Genomic DNA, 16,384 nt, shown 5'->3' with positions numbered 1-16,384 from the left:
CTCTCTTTCAGATCTGAGATATTACAATGACTTATGATAGACTTTCAAGGCTACAATTAATGCTGAGAGACAGTTACTTTTGATAAACTCATAAAATTGCTAATCCCTTTGTGAATCTATTATGGAGAACTTGAGTTAATCATCACAATGAGAAATAAATCTTTTGAAATGTCCATGCTAGAATTCATGATGCTAAGTAATTTGAGAAAAGCATTCAGTTAGCTCCTGCTACAGTGAAACTAGTACGATGCACTCAAAACAAGAGCATTCAGCAGTAACACAGTATGTTCTTAATCAAGACAAATTTACTGTGAGCCAGGGGTCAATCAAAAAAAGGAATAAGAAGCTTGCAGTTCCCTTTGTGACCTTGGGTAAACCTGTCCATCAATATCTGAGTTCAGCAGTTTTGTATGTTGTAGCAACACTTAAATGAAACATCAGTCAAATCTTAATTTAGCCTGTAAACTTCTTTCCCATATGCCATAACTTTTCATGATTCATTTATTTTGTATCTCTTAAAATAATGTTGTTTTAAATAGATGTACCTGGGAAAAATATTGCTTCTAGGTCAAGGATAGCTAAACTAATGAATAGTTGATTAAAATGTGAAATAAGTGCTAATTCCTCTTTTGGACTCAGTATTAATAAAGTCACACCTGAAAAAGCTGAATAGAGGAAATAAAATTGCTGAGTTGGTTTCAACTTGGTTTAACATTTGTCTAAATCACTGAACTTTCTCTAAGAAAACTGGCTCTATTTTGTGCTTGGATATTTGAATAGTTCTTTGGGTTGGGGAGGGTTCTTCTTTTGAATTAGAAATATTTTCAGTCTTTTTAAAACCCGTACTGTACTACTTTTGTGCAGCAAAAGTTTAACTATCCTGAAGCACTTCAATAAGAAAAGCACACCTCCATTTGGTCTCTACATATACAAATTTTAAAATCTATGCCTAGCTGCCATAAAAATAAAATGTTATTGGATGAAGGGTTTTTTTTAAAGTGATTATTCTTTTGAGGAACATATCCCTAAATTTGGGCATCTGATGGAGGAAGCATTTCTCTTTTTTACAAAAAAATTTTCTTTGAGGCAAGGCTCGCTCTAGAAAGTGGAAGCCTTCAGGCTGTTTCAAGCTATGTGCTTGAATCTCCAAGCATTTTGACAGTCTTCTGTACTCTCTCCCTGCCCATGCAAAACCACAAATTTCCTATTGAGGATGTGATTTCAAGTTTGCTGAGCTGAGAGACTTTTTTTGAGTATAGATTCAAGCCCTTTAAAAATGTATTTACCCTAAAGAATATGTAGAACCTTCCTTAAAATGTGCCTATGATTACCAAAACAAGGGGCTTGTTATGTATGCATATGAAATATTTGATAGAAATGAACTATTTCTCCAGCTCTGAAAAAAGGCTACACAGAGAAACTTTGCCAGATGACACCAGGTCGTTAAGTGCTTTGTGAGAAATGTCTTGGCCTATTCTAGTTACTGATGAAACTAGCTTTCCACTTCAGTGAGGCCAAAATTTCACAGTTGGATGATGCCCTAGAGATTATCAAGAACACTAAGAAAAATTTCCCATCACCTCTGATTAATTACCCAGAGTAACAAGTGTTCCCCTGGGCAACTTTGTGTCTCTGCTATAGATAAGCACTGCTATGTGAATTTTAATGAAGTGCAAAGTCTGCAACAAGCAGGATAAATTCACCATTGCAACCATCTCACTTTATAGTTACCACTCTACAATAAAGTAGTGTAAGAAAATCAGTTGAGACTCTGGTTCACAATGAAGTTAACACAATGTTACCTAAAAAATTAGTACTGGTTTGGGTTGTGCTGACTAAACGTACAATTTAATGTTCACTGGTGGATTTGAGACAAGTGATCCAATTGTACAATCACAAGCAAAGGACAGGCATTAAAACTGATCACTTTCTGTTATAGAAGTGCATGTATATGTGTTAGTATATGCAAAGCTATATAGTGTCATCACAGCCCAGGTTCTCTCGGGTACTAATATCCAGTCCAGCCCTACAGTAATCCCATAAGCTCAGGAAAAAATGAACATGTTTTTCCACAGTCAATGTGAAGAGAGTTCTCAGAGCATGTTAGCTCACTACACTGTAAGAACTCAAGCTTTTAGCAGCATGTGTTCCTGTTGGCAGCCTGGTAACATAAAGCTAGAATAGTAGTCATTGGTCTCTAATATAGTAATGTTAAGAACTGTAAGGTTACTGATTCAAGTATATTTTGGGGTGGATAAAAGGAGGGAAGAAACAGTCTGAAAGGGCTTTAGTATAAATTAATTTAATGTATCAAGGTAATTGGTAGAAGAACTCAGGGAACTATATTGGCAAGAGTATGGGATGTATCCATAAAAAATCTCCAGTCCTTTCTATAGTACAAATACTGATTTTTTTAAAAAATTTTTTTTCCTTTGAGCATTCCTATTTACATCTTCCTACCAGTTAATACATTTAAAGTATTTACTAATGTCAATGAGGATATGTAGCCAATTATCCAAAACAGAAGTGTTTTTTTATTTAAAAAAATACTCATTTGTTATAATCATTATGTTATGACATGAAATTAACTTGTGAATATCATGATCACATCAGGTTAGTACATTGGAAATGATTCACAGAAGTTGGATCTATTGGTAGATTTGGGATACAAGTCCTTGTTCACTTGGTTAAAGAAAACCATTGCCTTTTCCAACATACCTTGCCTCACTTGTATTCTCACAATGGCAGAAGAAAAAAAAAAGGTATTTGTTTAACTATGCAAATGAAAACTCATTTGGGACATATTTTTGTTTTGCTGATACATGTTTTTCAGTGTCTTCCTCCCTCCTTTTCAGTCCTAAGCTAAAGAACTGCTTTTCTTAAAATTGATGTGGAGGCTGTATATGTTTTGAACCTTTTCTTTTGTGTTATTTGTACAGAATGAGAATTTGAGAGAGCTGGAATAACAAAGACACAAGTGTCTCTTAAAAATCTGCATAATTTAAAAATGTTGTCTGTGGACTTGTCTGTAATCCTCCAAGAAGTCCTCTCTGAGTAGGGAAGAATAATTTGTCTCATTTTATAGACAGATAAACATAGAAGCAGAAAAGCTACATAACTGTAAAAACAGACAGATGGTCCCTAATCTTTGACATGAAAAAGAGAAAGAGGGGGTGGGTGGTGGAATTTAAAACAACAACAACAAAACCCCAAAACCCAACAAACAAACCAAAAAACCCCCAATCCAAACAACTGCCAGAAAGCCTACCAGGCTTACTACTGAGTTTATCCAGGGAAAAGTTTTGATGATTCACAAGTGGCTCTTGAGCTGCCAGTCTTTTTACTTAGCTTGCTGTGCATGTAGTACTGCCCATCACCTGTTGTTAATTATAACATCCTATAAATCTAATGTTAGAAGACTAGCAGTGAGACATGGTGCCTGCACTGGCTTAATGGACACTCTAGGAAAAAAACTTTTTTTCAAGAGTTTATTCCTGGATGAGCTTCTATGAACCTGGCATTGTCGTGAACTGATATTTCTATTAAGAAAAACACTAGTGGATGCCTTTAAACAAATAAAGTCCTGGCTTTATACAACGATTGTGGTTTCAAGCACCATATCAAAAAACACTATGATGGGAAGCTATCATTTAATAAATCAAAATAGCTTGCTTGGTAATAAATATTTTTCTTAGAAACCACAATATTCTCTTTCCTGCAGATCATATGACTTCCCAGTTCCTGCATTTTTTTACATTACTGGAGAAACAAAGGAACGTGGGAAATAACTCAGGATGGTGAAATCATTCAGTTTAGCTGTGCCTATGCTGTGGTTAGAACAACTTAAAAATGTGTGATTTCAGGCATAGGTGCTCAATTTCTTCCCTTTTTCAGGTAGCCACAATTGGGCTGAACTGCACAGTGCTACCTTTCTGAGATGAGGAAAGTGTTTAGTTTTGACTAAATCGCTTCAGTTTCACTTCTCAGCTTTATATTCTACAAAGGGGTGAGCAATATTTCCATCTCGCAGTATGGGAAATAGTTTCTTGCCTATATGGGCTCTAAGCATTAAAAAAAACCCACAACAAACTAAAAAATGCTATGAATCATTGCTATTGACTCTGTGTTCTATGTTGGCTGCTGTTCAGATAACTTCCACTAATATTGATAAATCAGCCTTTGTAGTTAGCAGTGTAAAGAAAGCCAATATTTAAAAAAAAAAAAAAAAAAAGAAAAAAAATAGTTCAACGAGAGGAAACATGCAAAGATTTATATTCTGTTGTCAGTGACAGCAGGCTAAATCCAGATTGGGTCTAGACACAAGTCATGTAAAGACACATACACATAAATAACATCTATAAGAAATATACTATTGCATTTACACAGATGTATTCTCACATGTAGAATAACTTGCTGACATAAAATATTAAACTGACTAGGACCTATCTATTGGCATTACTGAAGACTGTAAGCTGGTCCAAAATATTTAGTAACAGACTTTGCTAAAAACATACATACACTTGCATGCTTACATGTATTTGTGTATGAAATCATACATAAATTTCACTTAAAGAATGTAAGCAATAAATACTTCTCCTGTAAATAATACTGCTCTGTACAAAGTCCTTCAAGTTTTCCAATGTCTGCTAAAAAAGTCATAAAAAGCTTATAAAAGTCTGAAGATTCAGCTTGTTTTACTGGGATCCTTTTTATGATGCAATTCTCATGCAAAGATCAGTGTATTCTTCCATTTATTATTTGTTCCACAATTATTCAGTATTCCACAGAAAGAATTTTTGTGTTCCTGGGTGTGAGATTCTTTTTATAATGAAGTGCAATGTGGGTATGAATATATTTACATAGCTTCAATGACTTATTGGCTCTGCTTGCTAGTAAAAATATGGTTTTGATTATCCTTAAAACTCCTGATTCAACCTACTTTGGGAAAGTTGAGCTATATTGTTTTTTACTGTTCACATGACATACTGTGCATTCTAGCTGAGATCCAAGGTACCCTACAGTGGACTTGCCTCAAAAGAGAAACTGTTGCAGCAAACCTTGATTGGAAGCTGAAGTGTAACTTAAGGAATATTAATAACAGAAAGGTATTGAAAACAGAGTTCTGGTTTTAGGCAAACAATTTCTCAGTGGTTCAGAATGATAGTTTAGGAGACAGATAGGACAAAAATTGCTGAAAGTATACAGGAAATATTATGAATCCTTGGGGGGGGAAAGGGGGGTGGGGAGGAATCAGAGTAATGTTTGTTTAACAGGCAGGCTTTAAATGACCTTAAAGAATTATGTGCCACGTTGGTTACTGTCTTGTAACAGAATTCCATTACTTCAAAAGCAAATGTGGAGCCTGAGGTAGCTTTGTTAGATATAATAATAAGAATATATCTATCCCCTAACTGATCTTCCTGTGCACCTATCTCTGTATTTATTTTTTTCTTTTCCTCTTGCCTGCCATCGTGATTATACAATAACCCACTTGAATTAATTGCTTTAGATAAGATTTATTACATTAACCATGTTTTTCTGATTCAGTATTGGTGTGTATTTCTAGAAGCTTTTTTTTTAACTGGGGAGAAGAGGAAGCTACAAAATAAAACTGCAGCTTCTTTAAGATTCAGGTTAACATACCGTGAAAGATGTGCAATTCTATTAGGGCGACGGAGAGAAAACTGACAGTAGCTTGATTAATGATATACCAAGAAATGAGGGGATATATTAAAGCTGTGTGAGGGCAGAAAACTTTCTGAAAATGTTTTCTGTGTACCTTAGTTTTGAAATTAATTGCATCTCCACATCCTTATGGGGCAGTGGCCAGCCTCAGAGCCACCTGCTTTTTTTTCTTTTGGAATACAGTTCTGCAACTGACTGCCTTCCCATCTGCATCCTAAATTACACGTTCCTATAACATACTGTGACTACATCAGGCCTGCAATTTGTGCAGTTCTGTTCTTGAAGGAAGACATAACACTATTAACCAGTGACTGGTAGGCCTTCATAAATGCAGTTTTTCATGCTGAGTGAACAATATTTATGAAATAACCTACTGTATGGATGCCCATCACACTAAGTAGAAACATATCTCAATGTGTGTCTGAAAAGCAGTTGATGACCTTGGCAAAGCCTCCCTCTCTCAGAATAATACCCTGACATCTTCTGGCTTTGTGAATTAAGAAGTTCTCTCCTCATCTCTGGCTTGGGGCTGGTATTTTCATGTAGTTTCTAGCCTTTGTTAAGATTTTTTACAAGATAGATCCTTTTCAATGGCAATAATTTCCCCCAGGAAATGAAACTTTGAAAGACTTGTTAATTGCATTGTTTCAGCATTAGACTTTTTCATTAATTATGCTCTCTATCCTCAATGACTTTAGCTCTTAATGCCAGTGCAGCAAAGAATGCAGTCTCTGACATATCCATAATGGTTGTACAGTAGTCTTTTAACAGGCCATGAATCCAGGATGTTGCATCTATCATGTCACTATTCCTTCTATAAAGGGAAAGGAGCTGACACTTGCAATTGCTTTCCAAACCCAATTCAGTGTGGTCATCTTATAAATTTAGCAAGAACACATTATTTATTAATAAATGGCGCCTGGATCTCCCTGCCTGTTAGCAAAAGCATCAGTTCTCATGTCTTTCACATCAGCTGATGCTATATTGCACAGTATAATGTCCTGCCCAGAAATGTTTTTATTAGCAGGGAATAGGGGGGTGGGAGGACACCTTTTGTAATGCTTTAAACAATTGAATTGTTAGGAAGAAAATTACCTCAACTTAATAGGAGAGTACTTCACTGAACCAGTTCTGATATCCAGACTTAACGTCCAGTAATGAAGAGATCACAACAGTGCTGAGTATCAAATTTGAAGGATTCTGACAATCTGCATTTTCTTCTCTTTCTAGAAAGAGAAGGAAAGAAAGCATGTACATTAAAATTCTTCAAATTATGCAGGACAGCAGAGAAATATTTTTTTATTTTACTGAATAAATAAGCTGCATAAAGTTTATTTTATTTTCCTATTTTAATAATTTGTTTAGGTAATCAAATGTTAATACATTAAATAAACATGAAACAGCACAGGAAAATTGTGTTTAAAAATGTTGCTTGGGTTACAAAGACACCATGAAGGGATCACGTTTTTATGAGTAATATTGTCTGCACTCCCACATCATGCTTGTGTGTAGCGTTATAATTCACAGTAAACTGTGAGTTATTTTATCTTTGGACTACTTTGTATATTACAGAGGATCACTATTTCTGTTTGTACAAAGCTAACTTTTCTCTCCTCAATGGCAGTCAGTTTCAAGCTTGTTCAGAGTTTTGAACAAGCAAAAGCTGGAAAAATGAGAGAGAAAATGGAAATATTTCACTGTACAGTGTAAATCTTTGGTTTATCACACAATACCAGACAACAACAAATTGCATCAACTAAAGCCTAAAACCTAAGTAGGTTGTGTTTTTTTTTTATTCTCCCCTCATAAATAACAGTCGACAGCTCTGGAATGTGCACTCCTCTCCCATGAAAACATTTTTCCGCTCTGCCTTTTCCAAAAATCAAAAGTTCAAAGCTAAACTACTACACATTATAAAAGAACAAATTTACCATGACGCTTAAACAAAGACATGAGTCAGTGTATTTAGCTTTCTTGAGGGAGGAAGGAGTTATGTTTCTTGTTAAGGCAAGGTTTGCAGTAAAGAAATTATTTTTATAGTTTTATATATCTCCTTATAATTATCCACATAGGTGTTTTATTTTACAGTACAGTTAAAGTTGTAACTCATGCCTTTTTTGTCACTGATATATTAATTAAGGTTTACAATATTCCTCCTCAGAAAGCAAAATATTAACACCCTCGTTATACAAATGGGCAAATGCAATCACGGAGATTAAGACACTTAGTTCAGTATTATTTAGGATACCTGTGGCAGTCTGGGAACCTCAGCTGCTGCTCTTTACTCTGAAGAGTGCTACTTTTGTTTTTGGGAATGGCATAAGCAAGATGAGTAGCATGTATTTCAAGGACAGAGACAAAATGAGATTGCTTTGAACTGCTGTGGGTAAACCAACTGTTATCTGGAATAAAAAGAATGTGATTTTGCGTCCTCTTAAATGTGAGGTGTAGAACACAATATATTAAGCTGCTGAATTGCTCTATGTAGTTTTTAAGGCTGTCTAGGAAACTTGGAACACCATTTCTATTTATTTGGAACAAGTGGCTGACTCATTTGTCTCCCTTGAAAAACCTCTACTTCTGTTCCTGACTGAAATAAGATGGATATTCTGAAAGTCATTCCTCTTGTACAACAGGAGAGAAGTGCAGAAAGTCATACAGCTCCTGCTAATATTGAGCCTGGCCATCCCTCAATGTATGGTTGATTTGGAATATGTTAAAGGATGCAAACTTCTACAAGGTACTGTAGTAGCTTTAATGTGTCCATTCTTTCAAGCAGATTGATACTGCAAAGCCTTGTTCTTTGTGGATACAAATTTGGGGTAGCTAGATCCAAGGTCTTCTCTAGATTTGGACCTTTGACACAATGTTATATTCAGTAGGATGGAACCAAAATCAGAAAAATCCTTGAGCATGGACAAAGCTGACATCTGAAACTATATCTGACAGCTGAGGCACACCATCAGGATTCAGCTTCCCCTTACTAATATGTAAAGATTTATTAGGTCATTCCCTAAGAGCATTCAGCTACTGTAGAGATAATATGCTCAAACTGAGGGACACTAACTTTTTTCCTTCAAATTAAATTTTTTAACAATATAGCTTAGACATGACGTGTCATAATATCTGTAGCTACCCTTCTCTTTCTGTTGTTTCTGGAAGATGACATGTGAAAGGACCTGATGTGGTAGTTACCTATAGTCATAAGTTCTCTTTAGCCTTTTAAAAATCCTGTTGTATTTCATAGGGGAATACAAGGAGGGTGTAATGTAATTAATATAAAGGGGTTTTAAAACTTTAACTTTTCAAATGGAAAGGTTTGGATTTTTCATTTGTCTGTTTTAGAGGCCCTTAACAGATTGTGCCATTGAATTGAATTTCATGTTGGTTATGAATGAGATTGTAGAAAATAAAGGGATATGGTCTGTGGGAAGTACATTTCTAGTAAGGGAGAAAGTTTTGTTGGGTGCAGGCATATCACACTAGCAAAAATGGCTATAAGCACCAGGCAACTAAAGAGGAGAACCTGCATTATGTGTCCTGCTTGGGTAGATGAACCGTGTTTTGATAACCTCTGGAATAAGGACAAAAGTGAACTCTTCTTAATAGACAATAAACTCATTTAATTTTCAGTCATCATGCATTAAACTATAGAAGTTACTAAGAAAGCCACACCAGGATATATATGTCATTGAGTAGTAGGGAGCATTAGGTGGCAGTGCCTTGATAGAAAGAGGGCAGCTGATTAATAATAGGCTAGTGGTAGTTACACTTGCTGGCTATGTGCAACTGAGGGTGAGAAGGGGTTTATTTCCCCCTTTCTCTGGAGCTAAGCATAGTCCTCACCTATGTGTTGCTTTGTTTGGCTACACAGGCAATACAGGCAGTAATACCATTTATGTTCTGAAACAGTCAGAACCACAGTTCAGACAAATTCGGTACCAGCCACTGTGGATAAGTATTCCCCTGGCCTGTGCTTCCACCTCCCATATTATACAAGTGAGCAGGAAAGAGACTCTCACCAGAGGTTAGGAAAACTGAGTGATTTATAACATTGGTGGTAGGTGGGACAGGGGAGGCTGTGGGACCAACAGAGCCAAGTATTTTAAGCATCTGTTATAGGCCTGTGCCAGATGCAGGATACCAGACAAGATGTGCCATTTGTCTGTTCTTGAATGGAATTTCCTATGTCCCTAATACCAAGCAAACTCTGTTTATTTATAATATAATATACTTCTGGTTTTGTAGAGATGATATACAGCACATTTCATCTTTTCACTCTCACAATGACATTTAAACACTTTAAAAGTGATTTATTTAGTTGTGTAAATTCAGCCAGGCTTGGAAGGTGTTTTGCTTTGTCATGGGTGAATCTGTAAAGGCTGGAAAACTTCTCTGTTTAGGTAGGCTGAATTGTGTAGTTTGTAGAAGTACAGTTTTCTCTAATGCTTGTCTGGGTTAAGAATGAGACCCAAGTTCTTGTAAGACCTATGTCAGTGATTTCAAGAGATTCAAGGCAGTGATTTCAAGTGGCCATTTTCATGGGCACAAAGAGAAGAATGATTTGGGAAATGCTGACTGTCCTCTCCTGAAAGTGGAACTTTTTTCCACTTTTAAGTGATTATACTTAGTAAGTGATTCCAATTATTTCTCAAAGAAATACGCAGGAACTTCTAAGCAAAACTTTTTCTCAGAATATGTCAATTCATAAGTACAGCTCTTTGGTGAAAGCACAAGCATTAGTTGTAAAAGGAAACATCTCTCATTTCTTGGAGTGCATTTCTAGACAAAATTAAGACAGAAACATAACCTTCCCAGAGTAACAATATCTCATAATGAGACTGATTACCTAGGAGTTGAGTATGCCACCTTTAAGTCTCTGTATTACCTTGTTAATACCAAAGACACAAGCCCCAAACTACACTTAAGACCAGGTGGAAAAGTTAGTGCTAGGGTATTTAAGCCTAGAAGGAAAATGCAACAGCCTTACAGTAGAAGACCTTGGTTCCAGAGTAAGGCAATTGCACAGAACGGTCAATCTTCTGCAAATCAACCTTTATCAATGTTGGCACCCTTTTCTGCTAGCACTGGAATGCCTGTTTGCTCTGCTTCAAAGGCACATCAGGCTGGACTGTCAAACCTGCCAGCCTTTTCCATAGGCCCTTTCTGATACCTCTGCTCCAGCCTCACATCTCGCAGTCCTTTACCAGAAGGCTGTGTCCCGATGACCTTGCTACTCTCCAAACTAAGACCCCTTTTGAACTGTTGCTTGTTTCTGAGTTCAGAGGAGATGACACCCAAGACAGACTTCTTGACCTGGGCCCTCAGTAGACCCCAGCTTTTCCACAGAAATGCCTTGGCTTCTTCCAAGGACAGGACAAGAGAATTAAAAATAAATAAACAAAAATCTGCAAGATGTGGAAAAAGGCAAAAGTTGTAGTTACAAATTTGCCGACAAAAACATGAAGGCCCACAAAAATTACTAATAATAATCCAAGTTCCTCTAGTGATATTCCCTATAACTTTTTAGGTCACAAGGTACATTAAAGCATGTGCAATTAACTGTCTGCATAAACAAGCTGCATGACCTTACCCCTTTCTGCCTCAGTTTTTCTGTTTGTAAAGCTGAGGCTGTAATATTTGACTGGGGTATCGCTCCAAAGTCCAGGTTCTGACTAGAGTTGTTATTACGATAATTACTGCAGCAGATGTCAGAATCAAGTGAAAGCACTGTCATTCAACAATTAAAGCACAAATCACAGCTATCACTTTCCTTGTGTTATTACAGGTATAGACAAAACAGAGCAGAAAACATGTTCATGCTTGCTTTTAGGTGTAATCCCCTGTTAAGAGAGTACGTCTCTGCACACCCCCCCCCCACGGTTTTTCCAGTACACTTAGCTGTTTCTAGCTGTAGCTAGAAAAGATACAGCTGCATTTTTTGGCTTATATAGCTTGAGCTCAACCCTCAGCCACAGCTTAGTCTGAGCTGTTTTACAAAACTATTTTTCTGTAAACATTTTCATTCAATAGTTATCATGTGATATCTATGCTCCCTTAAAACGCCCTAGTGACTGGGTGCCTCATCTTTCTATTACCAGACTGGTCAGATACTGCCTCAGGACATGGTCTGAAAGCTGGTGACAGAAGTGAGATGGAGCTTAATGAAAGCTGGACTCTGAGGTGGAGTCCTGTGATAGACAATCCAACAAGTTGATGCCGAGTGACACAGCAGCACCTCGAGTGGCAGTTGAATAGATATGGTCAGTTTGGAGAGGAATTTCTAAGCTAGCCTTGAGCTCATGGCTTTGGAAACTGTAATTTTCAAATGGGCCACACACAAACAGACCACAAAATACAGGATCCAGGCTGGGTTTTGGGGGTTTTGCATACATTCACACTTTGGGGTACTCAGAATCTGGAGGCAGGTCCTTCCTTGAGGTTCAGGACAATCTCTAATGTAGCTAAATCATGCAGCTTACAGAGGCTGCTATAAGGAGGCTGCTGCTTCCCAGAGGTAAAGTCCAGCCAAGAATAGCATGCGTTTCCTCCTCTGCATCTAGCACAACTGTAGCTAAGTGGTTGCTTATGTTCAGAAATGAATGAAATATTCAATGAAAACAAGAATCTTCACTGACGCGACCACTGCTTCTTAATCATTACACAAAATAGTGTTGTCTTGCCCAAGCGTGCCTGGCTCTCTAAGGATAATGGAGACAGCACAGTGTTTGGATAGCTGCTGCTTTTTTCTGAAGAGTGGGGAAGGTGTGCCTGTGTGAGGGCATGTTCGCAAGAGTTTTAGCCCAGAAAGAAATAGGTACATCTGGAAAGAGCATAATCCAGGTTGCCAGACTCTGGCACTGCTACTAGAAATAATCCTTTCTCAGGAAAGTACCAAAATGTGGCTGTCTGGTTTGCCCACAAGTATCCGGGCATTTTTCTTGGCAGGCATGGGTACTGGCAATTATTTGGCATTTTGGTTCCTGCCCCAACTAGTGTCTATTCTTTCTTTGCTGAAGATGGAAGGATACGCCTGTGGTTAAATCACTGGCCTAGGGATTAGGCAAAGTGGGTTCTGCTCAGATTTTAGTCTGTATCCTTGGCCAGGTCACTTAAGCAAGAATTTTGAAAAGTGCTCAGCACCCACAAACAGGATCAGATTTTTCAAAAGCTCTCCACTTCCACTGAGGCAGCAGCCAGATGATCAAAGGAACTTTTCAGAAAATTTGGCTGTGAGTGTCATTGCGAGAGCTACTGGGTGCTGAGCACTCATGAAAATCTGGTTCTCATTGAGGTGCCCGGATGGGAACCAAGCTCTCCAACTAGCCCCCATCGTGACAGGAAGACACTTGTGAATTTCGCCAGGAGCAATCTCTTGAAATGCTACACCAGCAACTTTCTCTGTGCCTCAATTTCCTCTAAAATGAGAGTGATGTTGCCAGGGTGCTTGTAAGGATACATTCATTAATCTACTGTATGTGAAGTTCTTGGATGCTTCTGCAGCCAGGAGAGGGAGGTGAAGTGTTTTGTAGTATAATATCTTTCCAGACATACCGATCATTTGTGTAACCAAGAGTGTGTTAAAGGGACTGGAGCAGGAGCCCAGGAGTCAGCTTTGCTCTGTGTACAATTTACAAGCCTTCAGGTTCAGGAGCTGCTGCTCTCTGTTTGCCTTAAACACTTGATCATAAATCAGGGCTCTGCCATGCTGGGGGATGTAACTCATAGATCAAAAAGACTCACCCTGAAAAACCTTTGTGTTACACAAACTGGGGTGGGGAGAATACATTGGAAAGAAAGGATAAAGCTGTTCCATTCAGCCTTCTGAACTCCCTGCCTGTTGAGTACAGTAGTTTTATCATTTTCCTTCCTCACATGATTATTTCTTTCCTCATATCCTGCCCAAGCGTTTGGTATTTTGGGGGGAGTTTTGGAGTTTTAGAATTTCAACTTTACACGACTGGTTACTCTCCTTATACTAGATACCCATATACAGTAGTATTTTTTGCAGATGGGCTTTTTTTGGTTTTTTAAGACCAAAGAACCTTAACTTCAAAATGGACTTTTTTTTTTTTCTTTTAACTTACAGTGGCCTCAATTTTGCCTCCAGATGGGGAAATCTGAAAGGTCCTGAACCTCCTGTGGTGCATGCTGGAGCAGCCTTCTCTTTCCGAGCAGCTTCCCCTCACAGGATGCGACATTTTCTTTCCAGCAGAGTGGAGCCCCCCCTCTGCCCCCCTCATTTTTGGCCTTCCAGCACTGTCCGCATCTGCGCGAGCTAATGCTACCCAGATCCTTCTCAAAGGGGCACGGAGGGCTGGCACGCAGAAGTGAAGCCCCCGGGCTGTATATCCAAAACCCAAGAAACCTCAAATGCATTGTGTTTCCATAAATGCTCCTCAGCTGACTGGGCTGTGGGGAGTTTCTGGTCTCCTCAACCCTTGCCTCTCCTTTGGGAATGGGAGGTGCAGGCTTTGAGTCCCTTCTCTGACGGCCTATGTGCAGAAATGGCGTTAACGTTGGAGCCGGGCAGAAGCACAGAGCCACAACGCGAGGCGGGAGATGGTACCCCGACGTGACGGGGCCGGCCTGACTGACGAGGGGCCCCTAACCGCGGCTGCCCCGCGGCCCGCCGAGGGCGAGCTGTCACCGCCCCGCCGGGTGATGGCGCCTTCCTTCAGGGCTGTGGCGGCGACAGCGCGGCCGGGCGGGGGGCGGGCTCGCGCCGTGACCGTTACTGGCGGGTAACGGCCGCCGAGCGGGCGGGGCGGAGCCCCGAGGGTGGCTCGCGGCTGAGGCGGTGCGGCGCGGCCTCTTCAGCGATTCAACTCCGTGTAGGCTCTGTGGGACGCAGGTGCTTAACGGCCGCTTGTGTTACGGTGTTTTAAACCAAAATGGGGGTTCCGTCGGTTCGGGTTTTGTTTTTTTAACAACTAAAGGGTCACTAAATTGAACCCGCTGACACAAACCCCTGCTATCTCGACAGCTTTTGGCCACCAGGTACAACATTTCATGTTTTCCTTTACTCTCAAAAGACTTATAAGCAGCTGAGCAAGCAAAAATGTTTCTCCTCATCATCTTGGATGGCGGGGGGGAAGAAGCTGGGAAGGAATGGTTGCTGCGCCCTGAGCTGAAGTCTGTGGTGCTGAGTGCCCCCAGAAAGCGCCAATTTACTTCTTCAGTTAGCTTCAGCTTTGGTGAGAGTTGAGGGAGCCGCTCTCAGTCTCATGGATGCGGCTGTTATTTTGAAGGATAAGGCTGTATGTTATGAGTGTCCACCAAGCTAAAATTCCAGCTCCCAAAATATGCTTGATGAATGGAGTATTGAAAATACAGTAGATTTCTGTTCATTTATTTTTTAAATACTTGTTTTCATGAGGTAAACAGTAGAAAGTTGAAAGCACATGTAGCAGAGAAGATGTCTCTGAGCAGTCACAAATTTAATTTGTTTTGCTTGTGTTTCATAGTCCTGAGTTCTTGAGAGCGTTCAGCATACGAGTGACAGATGTGATGTTGAAAATAAGGTGTTTCAAAAGAATAATATAAAATATTCATTGCAAGTGAATTCTGAACTCAGTGAAAGGTAGTTTTTGTCCTTGAAATTTGAATCTAAGAGCTCTCTTGCCTTGACTGTGGAACAGAGATACACCATAAGAATCACATGCTAAAACTAACTGGTAGCTTGGATTTTAGGTACTGAGTATTTGCAACTAGCTGCTTAAGAGCAACTTAAAAATGAGATGCAATGAAGGTAACATAACAAAAGACAGCTAAGATGAGTGGATTTCCTTTAAACTACAACTTAAAAGCCATCTGATAATTTTATAGCAGTACAAAAATAAAAAATTTACTGCTGCAAATGAATCTTTAATCAAGTATCAGGCTTGGATATTAAACACATGTAAAAACTAAAGTTTTCTTTATTTCCAGGATAGTATGAGCAATGTTTTTAGCTGAGGCTAGTTACACAAGCTTAGGGAGCAATCCTAAGATGTTTTTCCATGTTTCCTGATGTAATAAATTATGCCCAGATCTCCAAAAGATAGTAATAGCCTGTAGGAGTTCTAAGCATAAGAACTAAGAAAACACCCTTGCAATGGCAGCTTGGACTGTACTGCATAGACCTCCTAAACTGAGCTATGCTGGTTGGAACTGGAGGAGAGCAGGAATTCCTGCAACACGCACAGAACATCCAACTACTGCACCACTTCCTTCTGTGGAAGACAGAAACTGCTGCTGCGTCCGCACCTATATGCACATACAGCAAAACAGTTCAGAGATCTCGTTGCCCAGACTTGCACGCAACTTGTGTGCACAGTAGGAACTCAGTTCATCATGAACACCTTCATCCTTCACTGGAGCATATTTTTGGAGCTATTCATCTGGAAGGCTGGGATAGGATGGGAAAGAATCCTTCCAGTTGTTGCCTTTTTAATTCATGTAGGGAATTACTATTTAATAAATAGGCAGGGTAGCTCCTGTGAACTGACATTCAGCCTGTGAGTTCTACATTAAAGTACCAAGTCTTGTCCAGTAATCTACAGCAGCATATCAGAAATAGTACCCACAACAAGTATTCCAGTCTCAAAATACATTCAAGTGGAGCCTAGTAATGATTACAGCCATTTTTGAAAGCACAGCTGGATTCTACTAAGCTCTGTCCATCCTCAGCAAAAGTCTTTCCATTCATTGGAGGGCT

The 16,384-nt window shown here is 39.1% G+C and overlaps 1 protein-coding gene across 8 annotated transcripts in view; it reads right to left on the bottom strand.

The window, feature by feature from the left end:
- Window positions 1–16,384, bottom strand: part of COL8A1 (collagen type VIII alpha 1 chain) — a 94,171-nt gene that overhangs the window by 71,109 nt on the left and 6,678 nt on the right. For 3 of the 8 annotated variants that reach the window (XM_069785695.1, XM_069785694.1, XM_069785699.1), the window contains one exon: window positions 6,781–6,911. The exons of 4 other annotated variants lie outside the window; for them this stretch is intronic. The gene's annotated coding sequence lies outside the window, so the exon portion shown is untranslated. Of the gene's footprint in view, window positions 1–3,268; window positions 3,378–6,780; window positions 6,912–16,384 lie in introns of all 8 variants that reach the window. One more of the 8 variants, XM_069785696.1, reaches the window with a different exon arrangement.

Source organism: Haliaeetus albicilla, chromosome 6, assembly GCF_947461875.1.
Source record: "Haliaeetus albicilla chromosome 6, bHalAlb1.1, whole genome shotgun sequence".
NCBI lineage: Eukaryota > Metazoa > Chordata > Aves > Accipitriformes > Accipitridae > Haliaeetus > Haliaeetus albicilla.
This window is presented reverse-complemented; position numbering and strand designations above follow the sequence as displayed.